Source organism: Grammomys surdaster, unplaced genomic scaffold (genome assembly GCF_004785775.1).
Source record: "Grammomys surdaster isolate TR1022 unplaced genomic scaffold, NIH_TR_1.0 126612, whole genome shotgun sequence".
Lineage (NCBI taxonomy): Eukaryota > Metazoa > Chordata > Mammalia > Rodentia > Muridae > Grammomys > Grammomys surdaster.
In genome coordinates this window covers 1,064,523-1,072,520 of record NW_021621401.1, presented here as the reverse complement: position 1 = coordinate 1,072,520, position 7,998 = coordinate 1,064,523, and positions in this window count along the sequence as shown.

Below are 7,998 nucleotides of genomic sequence, written 5' to 3'. Positions count from 1 at the left end.
CAAGGCTGTGTACACTACAGGCTATAGCAAGGAGTTTAGACTTTATTCTCAATGCTCTGGAAAGGTTTATAAAGCAAGGAAATGACATGATCTAAGTTTTAAAAGATGATTCTGTCATGTGGAGAAGAGACAGACAGATGGAGAGGATCAAGAACAGAATCTGAATATTGGGCACAATGGGCTAGAGAGATGGCTCAATGGTTAAGATCACTTGCTGCTCCTCCAGATGATCTAGGTTTGATTCTCAGAGTGGTTCACAACCATCTGTTATTCTAGTTCCAGGAGATGTGACACCTTCTTCTGGTCTCCTTTGGCACCATGCACACAGTGTTACGCAGACGTATGTGTAGCAAAACATCCATGAACATTTACAAAAAAAGTTGTGCATAGCATTACATACCTCAGGTCCAGCATTCTAGAAGCTGAAGCTGTTAGGTAGATGGGGACAGTAAGATGACCAAATGGATAAAGATGCTTGCTGTGAAGCCTGGTGACTTGAGTTCAATCCCTTGGATCCACATGGTAGATGGAGAGAATTGACTCCTACCAGTTGTCCTCTGACTTCCACATGCACGTCCAACCCCTATTAAGGAAATAAATATAAAAATTTTAAAAAATGTAAAGTCAGCCTGGGATATATGGCCAGAATTTGGTGTGTATATATTGGAGATCGAGGGTTGATATCCAAGACTGTCCTTGAACTTCTTGTTCGCTAGCTTCTACTTCCCGAATATGATATCAAAGGTGCACAACTCTGTGGTCATCAACAAAGGGAAAGACATGAGGAAGTGAAGGGGAATGGAACTCTTTGGTGGGAAAGTCTGAGGTAGCTCCAGGGCATCAGTGTAACTCCTAGCTTTCAGCCTGGAGGACATTCATGACACTTAAAAGTGCAAGCAGTCCAGAAAGGCATTAATGTACTCTTGTATGTGCATGCACACACATAAACATGTTTGGGCTCACTAACATGATAAAAGCAGCAAAGCTCTTCCTATTTCCACCTTAACACTCCACTCAGAGTTCACTCATTTAATCCAAGTGACTAAATATCTCAGAATTTGATCCAGCCTCAAAATTAGAAAATCATGAGCTCAAGAGCTGACCGACACCGGGGCAGTGGTGGCATACGCCTTTAATCCCAGCACTTGGGAGGCAGAGGCAGGCAGATTTCTGAGTTCAAGGCCAGCCTGGTCTACCGAGTGAGTTCCAGGACAGCCAAAGATATACAGAGAAACCCTGTCTCGGGGAGGGGGGGGGGGAAGAGCTGACTGATATTCTCGGATGACCTGTCAGCTCAATACCACCTCAGAACTAGAAGCTTGCACTGTTTCATTTTCATCAGGCTCAACAGAATCCTTCTTTTTTTACACCAGAGTAGAAGGACCAAGCAATTCAACATTCTCTGGAAGAAAGTAATAGGGACACAAGGGATTAGGCCAGGTCATACCATAAACAAAAGAACAGGAAGGTCCCAGAGAAACTGGGCAGGTCTAGTGTGACTCTGATCAGACTGTGGTCACCCTACTAGAGCTGGAGCTGGGCTCAGGCGCTCAAGGAGGGCAGTCTGGGAGACCTGGATGGAAGTGCTGTGAGAGCTGGTCGTAGTTTTCTGTCTCTTGTGGAGGGAGGCCTAGCCTTGTAACAGTCTCCAGTGGCATTACCCCCACTATAACCTTAAACCAGAGTTCCACCACCATAACCTCTTTCCTCCACCCTCACTAAGGACTCAACTCAGTGGTCCTGAGGCTGTGCTAGTAAGATGTTTCTTCTGGTCCTATATTTTTATTGCTCTTCTCTGAGGTGCCTGAGTGGGTTCAGGGAGTAGTTCTGGTGACTGACTGATTCTTGACCTGAATCACTTATCACACAACACACACATGAACACGGAAGAAAACAGGTTATGGTGGCGTCTTGTTTGATGGCTGTGATACTTGGCCTGGAGTCATGGCACTGGAACTGGAGAAAAGGAGGCATTATAGCCAAGGGTAGAGACACATACCTTTAATCTCAGAGGCAGGAGGATCAGGAGTTTAGGACCAAAATCATATCTAGGATTTTTAAGGACAGTGTAACTTACCTGTGTCCCTGTCTCAAGAAACCTAAAGGAGGTATAAAGCAGTAAATAGAAGCTGATGATGAATTATATAAAATTTTAACTTCAATATTTAACTCTTTAATCTGTATTAAATTTATATTTCTCAAAGCACCCAGGCAGTAAAGCAAGTGATACTTGTTTTTGGTGGACAAACATTAAGTATGTCATCAATATACCTTAGGTAATATTATGGGAACTGAAAGAGCCCAAAGTCATCAAACTCAGGAGATGCTAAGGGGGAGAACCCATTTAGCATGCATGTGAGTATTTTTACACCTAGTTCACCCACTAAATAATTTTGTCTTCTCCAACCTAAAGTGTCTGGCATTTTATGGAATCATTTTATGGAATCATTACTTTTGAGACAGGTTCTCACTATGTAGCCTTGACTGTCCTGGAGATCAATATATAGACCATGATAGCCTCAACATTATAAAGATCCACCGGTCTCTGCCTCTCAAGTGCTGGGATTGAAGGCATGTGCCTCCACAGTCAGCCTTATTTTTTGAGACAGTCTCATGTCACCCAGCCTGACCTTGCTTGAAGATGTTATGTATCAGATGGAGGGTAGTGTGCTTGAGCTCCTGATCATCCTTTAAGGGTGTCCCATCATGCCCAACTTTTATATAATTTTTTTAAGATTTATTTTTATTTTATGTGTATGGGTGTTTTGTCTACTCGTGTGTTTGTGTATCATCTGTACAGTGTCTGTAGAGGTGAGAAGAAGATATCTGATCCTCTGGAAATTAGGTTATACATGATTATTAGTGGCCATGTGGGTGCTGGAACCAAATTTGGGTCCTCTGGAAGAGCAGCAATTGCTCTTAACTTCTGACCCATCATCTTTCCAGTTCTCATGCCCAGGTTTTTGAGGTTGCTTTGTTTGTTTGTTTGTTTGTTTGTTTGTGTATCCCTGGCTGTCCTGGAACTCACTCTGTAGACCAGGCTGGCCTCGAACTCAGAAATCCACCTGCTTCTGCTTCCCAAGTGCTGGGACTAAAGGTGTGTGCCACCACTGCCCAGTGCTTTGTTTGTTTTTGAGACAGGTTCTCACTGTCTTTTACAAGCTGGCCTGCACTATGTAGCCTAGTGGATCTTGAATTCAAGTATATCTTCCTGTCCTAGGCTCCCAAGTGGTGGGGTTAAAGAAATGAGCCACCATACATGTTGAACATGTTTTCTACTGTTTTCTAAAAATTCTAAATGATTTATAGCACAGGTGTTGAAGTTAGAGGATAACCCACTATAGTGGCTTTCTCCTTCTACTATATGGGGTCCTGAGGATGAACTCAGGTTATCAGGCTGTAGAGCAAGCCCCCTCGCTCTATCTGATAAACCATTCAATGGCCCTGATGCCTGTGCTGCCGCCACCATCATCATCATCATCAACATCACCACCACCACCACCATCATCATCGTGTGTGTGTGTGTGTGTGTGTGTGTGTGTGTGTGTGAGAGAGAGAGAGAGAGAGAGAGAGAGAGAGAGACAGACAGACAGACAGACAGAGACAGAGAGAGACAGAGAGACAGACAGACAGAGAGAGAAAGAGAGACTAAGACGTCTGTATGGGAGTGGGCACATATATGAAGTTCATAGGCAATTTTTGAGAGTTCAGTTTTCTCCTTCCACCTTTTTTGAGGTAGGATTTCTCTTGTTTCTGTTTAGCTAAGTACTAAGTACTCCAGGGCAGTCTGGAACTTCTAGGTGGTTCTGTCTCAAGCTCTCACCTTGCCCAGGACTGTTGGGACTGCAGATGTGACCCACCACTCGTGACTCTTTTACATGGGTTCCAGAGATCTAACTCAGGTTGTAAGGCTTATGAGTGCTTTCTCCAATGCACTGTCTCATCAGCACCTGGACCTGTTATCTACAGGTTAAATCTGAATCAGTTATATTTCACTGGTATAACATTTGTCAGGAGATAATATTTAGTGCTTCCTCGGTTAATTTTAAGTTTTGGATTTAAAATTTTTTAACTATTTGTTTCCAATATTTAATTTATACATACAAATTATATTTTCTAAAACAGATTTAAAGCATGGCAAAGTTCTTTTCATTGAAGAATTTCACTGCACTTTCAGATCTTCACCCAAATATGGCTAATCTGGTAGGTTTTCACAACTATTTTACTATTACTTAAGTGTTTGCTCATAAGCGGCAGCATTACATAATCTCAGCATTACTGACTCACTGGGCACAGTGTGTTCTTGCTCAGGTGGAAAGGTGTCCTGGAAGTTAGGGACCAAGGAATAGCACAAAGTCATATCGCACAACACACCTCACACAAAAGATTTATTGTGAGGGGAAAACCCAGGAGGGTGGCCGCCTCTGCTCAGGAGAGAAGCAGCAGAGAACTGGGCAGGACACAGGGTTTATATAGGGTTTCTGGGGAGGGGGGCAGAGCTTTCCAGGGTGATCTGTAGAAGAGAGACTGTGACCTGGCACAATCTCAGGGATTGGTGAGATTTTTCTTTAGGGCAGTGACTGGCCACTTTCCTGCTTTGAGGGGCTGGGAACAGCCCTTACTGCCAAAGTCTAGAGATGGGGTGGGAGTTGGGGGTGCTGGGCCTGGCCATTGGAGCTCCTCAGGGATGGGTTCTGGCCCCGCACTTGCCTCAAGGGGTCATGTCTGGCCACTAGAGTGGTCCAGGGCTGGATCCTGGTAGCCAGAGGTCTCCAGGGCAGGGCATACAATAGGAGTCTCTGCCACTCAAGTTGTCTTGAATAGCCAACACACATGCTTGTATAATTGACAAGGACAGAGATATTCATTTAATTCATATAAATAAAATAAAATTAGTATAATTTAAATTCTTCTAAGCTTTGTATTTAGGTCAGCCAAATGCAAATTAAATTTTATTTTATGTATGAAATAGCAGATATAGGATTATAGCTATGACTAGGAATTGTTCAAAATGATGGCTCAGTGGGCAAATGTCCTTATGTTATTAGTTGTGTTATGTTATGAGTACTTGAGTTTGAGTTTAGGACGCACAGGTGGAAGGAGAGAAGCAGCTCCTATAGGTTGTCCTCTGACATACCCATGTTCACTGTGGCATGGGTGTGAGCATTTACCACATAGATACATACTATGCAAATAAAGTCTTTTGTATTATTTTATAATATTAAAATAACAAAATTAGTAAATGCTCAAATTTACCATTATAAGATAAAACTATTTTCATTTAACAGTAGCAATTTTCTAAGAAAAGTATAAAAATTTGTATCTCAAGTACTTGTAAACATGTGGTTTTTGATTTTTTTTTTGAGACATGATCTCACCAGGTATCCCTAGCTAGCCTTACTATGTACACCAGACTAGCCTCATACAACCTGCCTCTGCTTCCAGAGTATTGGAACTAAAAGTGTGTACCACCACACCCAGCTGACTTTTGATCTGGTATAATGGAGCAGTGATTCCTAGCTTACTAAAGCTTATTTAAGTAAAATCCAAGTTGATAAAATAAAGCACTTATAAAACAAAGAAAACAATGACCATATTCTCTCAGCTTCCCTGTCCCTGAGCACCTGCGTGTGTAGAGCAACAGACTGCCCCAAACACCTTTCCATTGTTCTTCCTGCCTCAGCCTCTGTGAATGCCGGAACTTACTCTGTAGACCAGGCTGGCCTCAGACTCACAGAGATCCAGCGGCCTCTGTCTCCCAAGTGCTGGGATTAAAGGTGTGTGTGGTACCACCACCCCGCTAAATCAAATCATATTTCTTTTTTTTTTTTTTTTTTAAAGGATTTATTTATTCATTTAATTTATGGGTACACTTTTGATGTCTTCAGACACACCAGAAGAGGGCATCCGATCCCATTACAGATGGTTGTAAGCCACCATGTGGTTGCTGGGAATTGAACTCAGAACCTCTGGAAGAGCAGTCAGTGCTCTTAACCGCTGAGCCATCTCTCCAGCCCTCAAATCATATTTCTTAAAATTAGTAAACTTACATGTACCATTAATACTTGGCAATGCAAACTTTATTAATATAAAAAACTTATTGTTATAGCTTTCCTTGAAACAAGCTATTTGGTAATTCTCTTTTCAGTTACAACGTTTTGAATTTTTAAATTTACTTTTATGTGTATGGATGTTTTCCCTGCCTGTATGTGTGTGCAACACGTGAGTGCCTGGTGCCTGCAGAGACCAGAAGAGAGCACTGGCTATTCTGGAACTGGAGTTACAGATGGTTGTAAAACACCATGTGGGTGATGGGAATTGAACCCAGATCCTCTGGAAATACAGCCAGTGCTCTTATCCACTGAGCCAATTCTCCAGCCATAATTAGAAAGTTTTATTCAAGCTTTCCATTAGTATGTTTCTCAAAAACAATCAGTAAGATGTACGCATATATGGAATTTAAATGTTTATGAATGTGGTAAGATGATCAACAGCTCAGCTGGAATGTGATCATTTTAAAGTTTGGGTGTATTTGACTGATTTTTATTCTATGTATATGGGTATTTTTGCCTGAACGTGTGTCTGTGCACCACATGTGTGCTGTGCCTACAGAAGCCAGGAGAGGGGATCAGATCCTCTGGAACTAGAGTTACAGACGATTGTTAGCTGCCATGTGAGTGCTGAGAATGGAACTCAAATCTTCTGCAAGAGCAGGTCTGCTCTTATGGCTGAGCATCTCTCCAGTCCCCTGGCTGTATTTAAATGTGGCAAGTTATTGCAAGGTTGAAGACAGTTGCTAGGAATCTTCATTAAAGTTTCATTGCTTTTCTTTCAGAAAGATGCTCTTGTTTCTTGTTTGTTTTTCTAGGATACTTTTATTTCTTTTTTTTCTTTTTTCTTTTCTTTTCTTTTCTTTTTTTTTTTTTTTTTTTTTTTGGTTTTTCGAGACAGGGTTTCTCTGTATAGCCTTGACTGTCCTGGAACTCACTTTGTAGACCAGGCTGGCCTCGAACTCAGAAATCTGCCTGCCTCTGCCTCCCAAGTGCTGGAATTAAAGGCGTGTGCCACCACCACCTGGCGATTCTTTTATTTCTTAAGGCATATTTTTAATATTTATTTTTTCTTTGGCACTCACTGAAAAGAGCACTAGAACTTTTGAGATGCTAGTATCTCCAAGATTTAAGGTCTAGGACTTTAAGATCTAAGTTTGTTGCAGTCTGTGTTATTGCTCAACATATTTGGATTAAGAAGCTAAGCAGTTTTATGTTAGCCCTATGTAAAGGAAAGCTTTGAAGACGCTGGTGAGTTAAATTTCATGATACATGTGTTTTGGATGAATTCTGTAAGGATTGATAGCTCCCTCTAGTGATTGAAAATAAAGTAAAAACATACTAAGTAAGTGATTATACTTGTAATAGTAGTTAACTGTCTCATTACTTTGTACTATTCCTTGGAGAACTAAATATTTATGAAGATTGTTAGCTGTTTGTCTGGAGTAAATTCACTTAAATATTTTCTAGTCAAAAATGTTTGTTAAAGCTAGTAAAATATAACAAGTCCATGAAATTAAATTTACCATCTACATCTGTGTTTAATATTGGTCTTCTATTATTCTTTTGTTTTTCAGAAAATAATCGGAATAGTTATTGGGAAAACAGATGTCAAAGGCTTTCCAGACAGAAAAAGCTGAGTTCTATTTAACTCTTTCTTAATTTTTCATTAAGTATGGCTTATTACTGCAAAAAATACATTTAACTGACTAAAATTTCTAGTGTGTTTAATACCTTAAGAGCAATGGCCAGGCCTTCTATATGTATGATCATACTCAATTCAAGAGTGTATATATGAAGACATAATATTTTCAGTGATTTAATGTGATATTCTACATCACAATATTCTCCAACTATATTTTAAATCAGATATAATAGTGTCTAAGAGTATGAGAGTATGAACTTGGAACTAGTTTACTGCCCTTAATCACTAAGTGATCTAACCCTT